General features: G+C 41.1%; 1 protein-coding gene across 2 annotated transcripts in view; it reads right to left on the minus strand.

Moving 5' to 3' along the window:
- Positions 1-13,557, minus strand: part of NCAPG2 (non-SMC condensin II complex subunit G2) — a 1,874,483-nt gene that overhangs the window by 1,589,124 nt on the left and 271,802 nt on the right. The window lies entirely within an intron of this gene.

Consider the following 13,557-nt stretch of genomic DNA (forward strand, 5'->3'; position numbering starts at 1 on the left):
AAGTGTGAAGTTATGCAGCACAGCAACTGGAGAAAAGTCAGGAGAAATGCAGATGCCACGTTAATGAGGAAACTGATACTTTGCAGTCGAACAATGTGTTTATACAAAAAATGTAACACTCACCAATAAAAAGCCACGAGGGAAGCTGATGCAGAAAGAGACTCACACAAGAGGTTCCAATAAGAAAATACAGCGTACTGGAAATGAAACGCTAAAAAGAACTGTCCTACCTCCTGCAGTTGTATTTGCGCACTCAAAGGCTGAGGGAAGGACAAGGGAACCGTGACATCACAGAATGGGTGGTTCTCATTGTTTTAGTTAGAATTAGAGATCGGCCGTGGTGATGTCACTTTGGGGGAGGGAACTGGTAAAAAAAAAAAAAAAAATACCTGTACTGCCTGGCATCGATGACGTCAGTAATTAGGGGACTCCAGCAAGCTTTACTAAAGCGCAAGCTAATCATTTTGAAAGGGAAAGCGTCACAGTATACCAAGGTAGGCTTCTATTATAGAAGTAAGGGGAAATAAAAAAAATTGTAAACGTTTTATTGTTGTTGCTTTACAGAGGACAATATAAATAGGGAGGAAAAGGGCCGGGAAGTTGAGGAATGCATTAGAGAAACCCGTTGCACTCCTTTAAAATGGTTTTATGACTTCTAGCAGCTGCACCAAATATGAGCAATGCTTTTGTGTACGTATTATTGACATGAAGGTGCTAAAACCCTGGCAGCTTCTAGTGATGGGATGGGGGATCGTGCAAGAAACAGAGGACTAGATGTGTGTGATATCATTCTGTAAGCAAGAAACAATACTTGGATATTAGTAGGAGACTGCTCTGAGAATTCTGTATTCTGCCTTGGACCTGACTAGAAGGACCACTCACCCTCTTCATCTTGCCTTGCCCTAGTAAATGACCAGGGATAGTAATTCTCTAAATCAGTTAGAAAAATATAGTGATAGTCGTTAAGTGCCATTTTTCTGTAACTGTGTGAATCTTTCCAGCTGTGTTATTTTTGCATTTTCTTTAAATGAAATTCTGGTGTTTACTGTAAGTAGATATTTAGTATTTTTAAGTTTTTATTATTTATTGTTAAATATATTTAAACTTTTCATTGTGGCTAGTCCTTTTTAGAAAATATTTAAGCTTTGAGAATATGTGCATATATTTATTTACTGATAGCTCTGGACACTCCTGAATGCTTTGCTGTTTGGCCAACATTACCACTTGTATCGATATTAATTTCACTCAGCATAATTGAATACCCTTTTAAGAACCTTAGAGTAACTGACTGGTGGCAGTGAATCTACTTTATAGTCTGGGCAAAGTTGATAGAGTTGATAAGCTGTGAAAGCCATGAAGAACTGGTTTCACACAGAGTGCTGGAGGACTTGGCTTAGACTCTCGGCTGAGAACCTAACCCTACAGCTGTGGCAGTGGGAAGCCTTATTGGGGAGCTGGGGGGGACAGATACAGAGACCTCCAGACCCCGGGCTGAGTTTACTCCCTGTGTGCTCTTAAGGGAAATTGTGCTAGATGCAGAGAGATCAGCATCTGGAAATGCTGAGTGTATCCATTTGTATTCCAAGTTAATGTCCCTCTCCACTGTCAAGGGTGAGGATTCAGGCTCCTTGATTACTGGGCCCAGAGTGGGGGCATCACAACATCCACAGAGGTTCCTCACTAAAAGAATACAGGGAGCAAGTAAAATGTCCTATGCAGACCACCTCAAGGCCCTCTCACTGTATTCTGCTTCCTATAGGCTGTTCAGGGGAGATCTATGCCTGACATACAAGCCATTGTCACACTCCACCCCCTCATGGATCTCCTGCATATTCGCAAAACAAACAGCACTAGAATTACCCATTCTAAAGATTTAAGCCTTGCCTGTAATATAAATAGGACCTGCTGGAAAGACAGGTATATATCCCAGAGACCACCCTTTTTCTGAAACAGGCACCCCATCCATGTGAAATAGAGTTCCTCCCTAACCCAATTCAACTGTAACTTGGACAACTGGATTGGGAACAGGAAATTCATCCTTGGTTTGGCGCCTATACCCGAGCAACAAGTATATCTGATTTGAAACACTAGCTATTTAAAGCACAGGACAGAAACCAGACTAATTATCCAAACAGTACAGATGCAGGAATACTTTGGCGAGATAAAACCAGTTCTGTAAACTTTCTACCACTAAGAAAACAGACAAGGCCTCCGGGCAAAGGATTTCACTACAGCTGAGGTCAACACTAGGAGATATTCAGCACACAACAAGAAGAATAACAGCAGTGGTACAGATTACAGTGCTATTAAATCAAAAGTGAAGCTCAGCAAGATCCTGCCCAGATGTCCTGCAGAGTCCTACAGCACGAGTGAGAGAATTGAGAGACTTTGGAATGCTTAATTAACCGTTTTCTGTTTTTTCGGGCTGTTTATTGTTGATTCCACCTAAATGCTCGGTTTCTGGCATTTACTGATACTCTAGAAGCTCATTTCCAACTGCATTTGTACTTATTTACTGCCTGCACTTTAAAAAGTCATTTTTGTCTTATACTGCATTATTTAATTGTATTTGGCTTCACACTCAAGTGTGATGGCCATTTCTATACTTTAAAAAAGTGTTTTTTCTGTTGTATCGGTTATATTTTTGAAAAACATCTTCCTATTTCCCACCTTTCTAAGCTAGAAAAGTCCGGTTTTCAGATATTTGCTGGTACCTGGACTGTGTTTAAGCTTCGGTGTTGCCCATACCTTACTTGGACATCAGGAAGTTACTCTGTTTACTAGTGAGAGTAGGGAGCTTTGAACAGCCTACCTGACCCTTGGAGGAGTAGTTTCAGCCCAGAAACTGTAGTTTTATTGGCAATTTTGGGCTAATTTCTATCTCTTATCTTTCTGATATAAAAAACACATTTGTGCGATTATGCACATAGCGCAGAGGCAGTTAGCTAGGGTTAAACTATCCCCGGGTCCACAGAGTCTGCTCTTCAGTTTTTCCCTTAATACTAGCCAGTTCTTTCAGTTTTAGCACTCAGATCAGCACTTTCAGACCCGCACTTGCTCAAAAAGTGACAGAAGCACTAATAAACTACGGTAATCGATCCTCCACATTTGTTGTAGGGAACAGTCAAACTACTCTCCCCCACCAGCTTAACAAGAAAAAGTTCCTCAACCCATTCAGACAAAGTAGAAAAGGTTCCTCAACCCATTCAGGAATGTCCAAAGGCCAGTTCCCAGTCTATTCTCCTGTCCACCTGATGAATATGGGCATCCTGAGGTAATGTCACAACTGCCACATCTACACAGACAACCCTCTCCTCCTACCATGACACAAAAATCTGCGAGAGATGCAGTTAAACAGCCAAACATGAGGCAAAGCTCTCTCCAGCCACGACTGAAATAGACAGTCAAGAGGAGAAGGAATCAACCGGCAATACTACACACAGACCCACCACACCTGCAACTGCAAATCCTTCACATAGATACACAAAGACATACTCAGAGGCACTAAATAAAAATCTGCGGAAACAACAGAGACCTACAAAGCAGGCACACAATCAACCTCCACCCACAAACACATTGCAACCGACATATAACCTCCAAAACCAGTGTGCCACACAACCACAGTCCATAAGGCATAACATCATACCTAACACACTTGCAATAGGGGACTCCATAGTCAGGCATACTGAAGTCCCACTCACTAGGCTGGACAAAGAGAAGGTTACTGTCAGCTGCCTGTCGGGCACCAGAATCCAACATATCATGCAGGCACTCAGGTCACTCCATAATAAGTACAAATATGGCTCTGTCATTGTCCATGTTGGTGTGAATGACCAGAGACATACCTCCCTGGACTACATGAAAAGAGACATGGAAGAGCTCTCTGATCTTGTAACCAAGGCAGGTATGACCCTGGCCCTGAGTAACATCTTACCGTCACCAAGAATGATACCTCAGTACAAGGAAAAAATGATAAATTTCGGCTAAGTTTCTGGTGTCATTCAAAGGGGCTCCAGTATCTGTCTGCCTGGGAAGACATGCTCGACAAGCCACGATGCTTCACCAGAGATGGCTTCCAGCTGTCACCGCTGGGATTCAGGATACTGGCCAAGGTTCTTGCCACTCCCATAGTGCCTTTTTTAGGCAAGGCTCAAAAGACAAACCCACCACTGTAATAAGCTCTAGTGACAAAAAATTGAGGGTAATGTTGCTCATCGCCAGAGTTTAAATCTCAAAATGCACTCCCGCGAGGCTCTTCTCAAAATGGAGAACATCGATATTTGTGCAATAACGGAGACCTGGTTCAAGGCTCAAGAGAGCACCCCAGCAATTCCAGGCTACAACTCATACCACACATTTCGGCCACAAAATCTGGACCGAAACACTACGGGAGGTGGCGTATCCATATTCATCGACGATACCCACACCTCCAGACTAGCTGCAAAGTACGATACCTCAGAGATCATTCAAGTGCAACTGACAATGGGAAAAACTGCAATCCAGATTGTAGCTTGCTACAGACCACCTTCCCTACCCAAAGACCCCCACTCCTTGTTCCTCAAGGTACTGGAAAACATGAGAGTCCAACCAAACACCCTAATACTGGGTGACTTCAATTACCCAAACATCAACTGGGAAAACTACTCAAGCACAAATACCTTTGCCCAACACTTCCTGGAATATATTAACTCAAATGCCCTGGACCAGCTTATCAACACCCCCACAAGGGGCAACAATATACTAGACCTGGTCATCACCAGCATGGGGGACAAGTGCTCCATACCTAAAGTAAATTCCTTGTTGGTTAGATCAGACCATAAACTCATCACCCTCGATATCCACATTCCACCCTCTCCCCTCCAAGGAAACAACAGTGAAAAACTTCTCCAAAGCAAACTTTATGCTACTTAAGACAGAGGTGGCAAACTTAGTTACTCCCACGCAGAATGACAACTTGGTTGAATCTGCTGTAGCCTACACAGAAGCACTCTACAAGCACTTGCATGAGTGCATGGACCGTGCTATCCTGAACAAAACCAAGATCCATTCCTCCAAAAAAGGAAACCAGTCTGGTGGACCCAGGCCATAAACAAGCTCTATAACAGAAGGAAGAAATTATTACAAAAAGAGCAAAAACCCAGGAAGGGAAGAGCTCCCTGACCAACCTCAGCAAAAAGCTAAGATCCCTTATTAAATCCTCAAAGGCGAGCTTTGAAAGAAAAATCGCAACGGACACAAAGGACAACCACAAAGCATTTTTTTAGCTATGTCAAGAACCTAAATGGCAACTCTAAGATCTGCTCTGAGCTACAACATAACAGTTCAAAATTCACAGAACCAACTGATATCGCCAATATACTGGCAGATAGGTTCAGTGCAAACTTTACCCTTCCCTCACCCCCATATCTATACCAGAAGATTGTGCTGCCCCCGTAATCTCAGACACCCAGGTGAGAATGGCACTTTCTAAAGCAAAAGACACAGCATCCATGGGACCAAACAGCATTCCAGGCTGCATGTTATATGAACTCCAAAACTAACTAATCCCATACCCAAGTGCCATGTTAAACCACAGCCTAGCCTGAGGCTATGTGCCCACCGAGTGGCGCACAGCAACGGTCGTCCCGCTTTACAAGGGAGGAGCCACCACCGACCCTGAGAACTATCATCCCATTAGCCTGACGAACCTAGTCTGTAAAGCCATGGAGAGCATCATCATGGAACTCAAACAACATTGGGAACCTACAGACTCTGGACCTTACTCCGTTTGGTTTCATAAAGGGCAGGTCATGTCTTCGAAACCTGGTTGACTTCGAGACAGTCACCAAAGCAATTGAGGAGGGAAAGGTGGTCCATACGGCATACCTTGACCTTGCAAAAGCATTTACATTCCCCACTCAGGAATTGTGGATAAACACACTAACCTAAATATAAACCCCTACATTACATGATGGGTTGCAAACTGGCTCACAGACAAAACCCATACAGTGAAAATAGGAAATGCTAGGTCAGACTCCAAACCAATGACAAGTGGAGTACCCCAAGGCTCAGTCTTGGGACCTCTCCTGTTCGGTATTTATTTCTCAGAGGTACAAGCAAACACAGGGGGACTATGGCTAACAAAGTTCGCAGATGACTGCAAACTGGGTGCCATAAATTGAGACTCCTACTGACATAGATATCCTTCAAAAGGGTCTTACTGAAACAAATACATGGTGCCAAAATCACGGCCTCAAGCCAAATGTCAAAAAGTGCATTGTCATTCCCTTCAGGAAAAAACAAGTACCTATAAATTACCACATAGGTGGCAGTTCATCTAACACAGAGTGTGATATAGGGACCCAGGTAGACAGTAGCCTCTCCTTCGATAACCACATCGCTAAGGTGGTTAGGAAATCCTTCTAGATGGCCCACCTTATCACAAAGGGGTTTGCATCTAGAAAAAAGTAAGTTATTGTCCCTCTCTACTCATCACTCACTAGACCCATTATTGAGGACAATGCCCTATTTGGGATGTACCTTACTAGACACCTGCAACAACTGGAGAGGCCTCAAAAATACCTCACCAAGAGGATAACGTGTCTAAAACAGATGCCCTATGCCACCAGACTAAAACAACTTCAACTTTACTCGGTTGCATACCGGCTACTCAGAGGTGATCTGTGCCTGACACACACAAGGCTATGTCAAACCCCGAATTGCTGGAAATGCTCCACTAATGAAAACCCAATCTACCTGAGCTACACGTTCTAGGGACCTTAACCTGACCTCTACAATAAACAGGACTTGTTGGAGGGACAGATTCGTGTCCCAGAGACTCCCCCTGCTCTGGAATAAGGTCCCCATATATGTGAGGCAGAGTTCCTCATTAGCACTCTTCAAGAAGAATCTTGATGAGTGGATGGGGAACAGGAACTTCACCCTGGGAATCACTTCGGTGGCCCTGCTCGACAGAGGCGTAGGTAACTAAATCACATAGGAGGCGCAAGCTGAAACATTTTGGCTAGGCTTAATTATGCCCTAGGTCCAATAGCCTAGAACTTGCCTATAAACCTGTCTCTAATGGAGACAAGCAGCCTATAAATGGTTATGGGTACCAGAACTTGTCAGAGATTTGGGATGCATGTCTAGGCTTAAAACGCCTAGTAAACACCTTTAGACTTATCTGTTGTATAGGTTATTTACAGTGCTGAACCAGATGAGTGGTTTGTTTTTGAATTTCTCGTGATAATTGATTTTGGGTATAAATTTCTAGCTGAAAGCATGCTTTCTAAATGGGTATAGAATTCCTTAGTGAATTTGCTGCTGTATCAATGTCAGGGAAGAAACAGTAGTCGTACATGATTTTTAATAGTTAGTATTGGTGTGACAGAGCAAGATGCAGAGGACAGGAAGAAATGGAAACAGTTGATCTGCTGTGGCGACCCCTGACGGGAGCAGCCGAAAGAAGAAGAAGTAACAGAGTAGGATGAGGCTGGCATGTCTGTAGTCCTTAAATTCAGGGTGGTTTTCTGTATGGGCTTTTGAAAGTTTAAAGAATGAAGTCACAAGTCTGTGATCAAACTTCACTAGGGAATAGATACCAGGGGAGATATGAAAGATAGAGGTCAAGGATACTGTGCACTCTAGTAGGTTTTTTACTGACTTCCTCAAGAGAATTTAAGAATTTTTGGCATATTTTAAATAAGAACATCTCTATTAAGCCACTGCTAAAAATGAGAGCTGCCAAGTTATACCTAAAAGGATGCATTTTCTAACATCTTTTGAACTGTTTTCCCTGAAAGTGTAATTTTCACTAGTCCCACCAGATGGAGCCCTCGCAGTTTTATTACATTACCACATACATACACATATATTCATTTTTATTATTTCATTATTTTGCCTTCTGCTTATATTTTTACAATGTTATTGCACTTGCTGTTTTTGGTGATTGATTGAAACTAATGGTTTAAGATGCAGTTTACTATACTATTTTGTGAACAAATTCATGCCAGGTTAAAGTTCATTGTGCAAAAGGAAGTTGTTTTTCTACTTTTAACTTGAATGTTGTTCCCACTGGATAAAAGTTAATTGGCAGGGTTTATAATGAGCACTTTACATTATGAAATGTTTTTCTACATCTGAGGAAGTTCATTAAAACGAAAATGCAGTGAGATTTTAAAGCGTTTATGTATCTGTTCTTTGGTGCTGTTACAGTTTCTGCCTAGTGGATTAAAGCTGGATTTTTTACCATTTACTGCCTGATTCTCCTTCAGCTGCCTTTCTTTTGGTTATCGATAATTTTTGGCAACTGCTTCTCTGTATTTGAATTTTTCGCATATCCTACATTGGAGGTATAGATGACCTAGTTTACTGAAGGGTAGATAAATTCATCCAAAATAATGGGAGCTTTTGCTAATAGAGAAATCATTTAGAACACTGGGGACTCTTGTGTGCTCATCAGGGGACATAGGTGTTCTGTGACAAGCTATTAGTTGACAACAGTGACATGTAGTTCAAGTTTAGTTTGTGTATCCCTAGGGATCTCCCTGGATGTAATATAGGACTTGACAAATCTGGAGACTCCACCATAGCTGCCACTGGGTCTGATGGCATGAAAAGTGCAAAACCCAGTACAGAGGGAGTGCACACTTTACAGTTAAAGCAAGTTTCATTAACTATACAGACATGGATGTTTTCCAAATGTACGAGTGCTTCAACATCAGGGAATTTACGGTTTAGACTTCTGGCATTAAGGAGAGACACCTTAATTTATCCAATGTATGAAAAAAGCACATACATGTGGTTAAAGTTTGTTCTTTCTTTCATATATTTATTGCTGCGATTCAATTGTGGTACATGGCTGAAGGATTCAATACTAAACTTGAGTATAATCCAGCTGCCTCAGGCTCTATTACATGTTTGGATCGTTTTAATAGAATGTTGAATATTGAAAGTAATCCGTTACTACATTTGAATTTGTCAGAAGCTAGGAGTAATAGAGGATGTACCTCCACATATGGATGTATTTTTGTCTTACCTGAAAGAGATTGAGAATAAGCTGTATAAGGTCAAGAGACCACAATGACAATGATTACACCTGGAGGTATGTTTACATTACAAGGGTGTACCAAAAGGGTTACAGCTACTCAGAATGCCAACTTGTGCTGAGCTGTATCCAGAGTTATTGAGATGCTGGCAAGCACTCAGCTTGGACTTGAGCTTCAATTATATGAGGCTGCTTACTGATTTCTTTAATCCTATTGAGATGGAGTAGTTTATGGAGGTTGAGAAACTACAGAAAGAAATAAAGGGCAAGTACAACATGGATATTCATCAGTCTAAAATGGATGATGTACATAGTAATGTCTCCATGTACAATTGTAAGCTGCAACAGCAGAAATATAAGAAAATTAAGCATGATTATCTGGACTTAAGACAGGGAATATTTTTGCACAGCCACAAGAAACACAAGGATAAGGATGCTGTTCCATCTAATAACAGTTCTAGTGAAACAGAACAAGTTTCTGTCACCACTGGTATCACTGTTTTATCTGATGTTAACTCTGCGAGTATGGATTGTCCCTGTCACCCATAAGGATTCGACAGCTCATTGTAAAGAACTGGTGGCTGCAGCCCCTTTATCTCTTCCTGTTTCCCGATCTACCTGTGTCCATGAGGAAACCAAATGCACCGGGGGGGGGTTCACAGAGTCAAGGAAGGAAGAGACGAGAAGATCTCTTTGGACCATGATTTACCTACCAGGATGAGTGCAACATGGAATTGAGTTCAGGAACTTTAGTGTACAATACTTCATCTGTCCCTTTGATGGAACCAGAGAGATCGCTGTTTTTTTAACTTGGTTTTTATGATCTGAAGAAGTGCTTTGTGCGTAAAAGCACTTGCCAATGAAAGCTTGATAATCTTTAGGCTTGTTGGTTGGTCTTTCATCTTTTATTCCAATGCTATCTAATGTCAGAATGTCCACAAACTGGACTCTGCTTAAAAAGACATTCGGAGAACAATAAGGTTTTAGCAGGGCTAAGGAAATCTTGGAATAAGAGGTGTGGCACATCCTTAGCAAGCCAAGCTGGATTGCTGAGCATCTTGTCCCATTCTAACATGTACTGGATGTCCTGGAATGACACTAGCTATTTAAGCAATTACTGAAGCTAATTTTCTTTGCATGTAGGCATCATTCTAAGCAAAGGAAGGATTCTACTCAGGACTAGTTTTGCCTGCATTTGTAAGGAAATCTCACATGGCTCATGTCTCAAGTCTTCCATTCCCAGCTATAGCACTACCACGTCATAGACAAATTTGTCAAGAGTTAGGGCCCTTAGGGCCCTTGTAATGTCACAGATAACTGCATCTGAAAGACAATTCACTACAACCCTTGCGAGTGAAAAAGTCTGTGTACCTGACAGAGTCACCAATCATTAAAACATATCTACTGTTGCTGTTTGAAGTGGTACATTTGGAGTGTTTTTGCTTAGGGTGATTCTTTATAAGAGGTAGGAATGAGGTAGACGAGTGGCCTGATTTTTGCCGAGACATAACCTCATTTCTAGGTGTCTCTGGCAAGGAGTCTTTTACAGCCTCAGCATAAGACATTTTGATGCAGTTAATGAAGGATTGCGGTAGGAGATGTATGATGCTCACAGGGGAAGTTTTTAGGAGAGACAGAAGCCTCTGGATTAATTAGGTAGTTGCACTTACCTGTCAGCAGACAGTAGCTTGTTCATGGTCTTAGGAGACCTAGTGCGATAAGGCTGACAAGAGAAGTGAAATTAGCAGGCCGGCCTTCCATCTTGGCCAGTGCTTAGGCATTTAGACAAGTAAAGTAAATGCAGCACAGGGTGTATGCAATTAAGGTGGAATACACAAAATGTATAGAATGCTCACCAGTGACTGCCAGTCTTGTCCAGATTTTGCAGATTTAAAAGAAAGATGGAAAAAAGGGATTAATATTTTAGTTAATTTGTTACAGAAACCTAGACAGTAAAGCAGAACAGTTGAAGAAGCTAGAGGTGATGGAAATGAAGTGCCTGAGAAGGGTGGTAGCATGCAGACTGTCGGACACACGAAGAAATAAGTACATAAGAGCAGAAGCCAAGGTAGCTACAATTGCAGAAAACATCAAAGAAAACAGACTACGGTGGTTTGGACACATGCAGAAAAGCAGAAGACAATCTGGTGAAGAAGATCTGGGACAGACAGGAGGAACGTAAGAGGAAGTGAGGAGGTGAATGGACTGTGTGAAAGAAGATCTGCGACAGTCAGGCATGAGTGTTGAAGTGGCACTGAATCGAGAAAGTTGGTGACAGTTAACACAATACCCCAACCTCATGTAGAAAAAAAATGGGGAAGGGGGGGGGGTGATGATGATGACTTTAGTGCACAATGCAATACTTATAACAGGTAGGTAGATATGAAACTTTTCATCCATTTTTTTCCTTTGCTACAAGAAAAGTCACACAAATGCATACAACCAAGCTTCAAAGTTGTTTCAGTTTTTTATTATGATTTTGTGAAAAGGAAGCAATGCATTACATCAGCAAAAATAAAAAGCATAAAGTTAAATTTAATTATACCAATGAAAGCACAATTTTGTAGTTAACTAACCATAATAAATATTCACATGTTCACTTTTGCAGTCACCAACAGGAGCTCTGTCACAGGTAAACTCCAAGGTCCTGCCCAAACTTTCAGAGCAGTCTCCCTCTCCTGCTGCTGGACGTCTTTCCTAGGAGAATGGCATGTCCTAACTTAAAAAGGTACAGAGAGAAAAGCAAAACCTGCACATTACTAAAGGTAGTCCCATACAAAACGAGTAATAGACTAGGTAGATTGCGGATGTACTACCACAGATCGTAAATCACACTTTAAAAATATAAAAACTTTTATTAAAACATGCAAAATATACTCAATGCTCTAGAGAATAAAACAAACAAAACAGAACGGATTGCGCCCAGGAGAGCGATCAGCTCTTAGCTCAAATGATCCATTTAGTTTCCACTATTTTGGTTTTACTACACATATCCCCACCTCTCTTATTTTCTTGTACTTGTTCAAGTGCCATGAACTTAAAAATATGTGTACAGTTTTTCATAATATGACATGACAAGGCATTTGTTTGAACATGGTTTCTTATATCTGAAAGATGAAGAATTCTTTCTTTAAATGCTCTGTTCGTTTTGCCAATATAAAAGGCAGGGAAAGACTCACAAATAACAATATAGACAATATTCCTGCTATTGCAAGTCACATATCCCCTAAAACGATACATCAGTCCTGTTACTGGATGCTTAAATTCATCTGCAGTTTTGATGTAATCACATGCTTTACAATGTCCACACTTTAAAGTACCTTTTCCTGATGGTAGTTTTGTTTTCATTCACAAAGCATTGAAATCCATCTTTGGAGCAGAGAAGTCTTCAAGGTTTTCCTATTTTTAAATGCATATCTAGGAACTTCTCCCACAATCTTCTTGATGTTCTCATCGAGGGTCAGGATAGGCCAATATTTCCTAATGGTATCACATAATATTGCTGTATCTGTGCTATATGTTAAGGTACACCCAAGTGTATTATCCTTGCAGTCTTGTCTTTTATTGCTCTTCTTCCTGGTCCCTTCTTTTGAATAGTAGGGGGCATCCTCCCCTCTCAACTTCATGGCATCATATTGCCCCACAGAGATTTCTTTCCCATTGTACCCCTCTCTCAGCAAAGTCATTCGCCAATTACTCTTGTTCGAGTAGAAAAGCACTATCTAGAGTGCACAGCCTAGAAATTCAAAACACCTGATTTTCAACAATGTTTGAAAAGATATGCCTGGGATGCATACTGGTTTTGTGTAGCTTATGATTACGCCAAGTATCTCTTCTATGCAAAGTAGTGTTGAGGCCCATTGTAGATATAATTTAACATCCAAATATTCAATCTCTTTATTGGACATATGCAAGTCAAATTCCAGAAAGAATGTGGTGGTGGCTAAATAGGACACAAAATCTAATGTAAAAGATCAGGTTGTCTCTCCATATGTTACATGTATTAAATATATGCTCATTTTCCCATTGTTGTTCTTTATACCCTCGATTCAGTCACAGTTGAGTGAGTTTACTAGTGACATGGTGTTTTGGACGGAACCTATTTGGAAATAGAGGAATGAATACTAGTGGCTGCTAATGGAAACCAAGCACTTTCGTGCCATTATCACACCCAACGGTGGAGATGTTTGTATGACTATGTGAAAATGAAGTAGCTATATCTAGACATGGAGGGAACAGGAAACATTTTCACAATCTGAATCGTAATGAAAGCATAGCTCTGCAAGAACTAACAAGAGAAGACATTGTGATCAAACCAGCGGATAAAGGCGGAGCAACAGTAGTGAATTCTGAACATTAAATTAAGAAAATGGAGGGATTATTGGAAAATCATAACACCTATCTAAAGGTCTCTAAAAAGGATGTACATAGGATCATATATGTTGCACAAGATACAATTTATGACATGCTTGTGACCAGATGCACTACCAAAGAATTGTACGAGTTCTTTGAGGTTGCACACCCACAAG

Source organism: Protopterus annectens, chromosome 2.part1, assembly GCF_019279795.1.
Source record: "Protopterus annectens isolate FY-2018-M chromosome 2.part1, PAN1.0, whole genome shotgun sequence".
Classification (NCBI taxonomy): Eukaryota; Metazoa; Chordata; order Ceratodontiformes; family Protopteridae; genus Protopterus; species Protopterus annectens.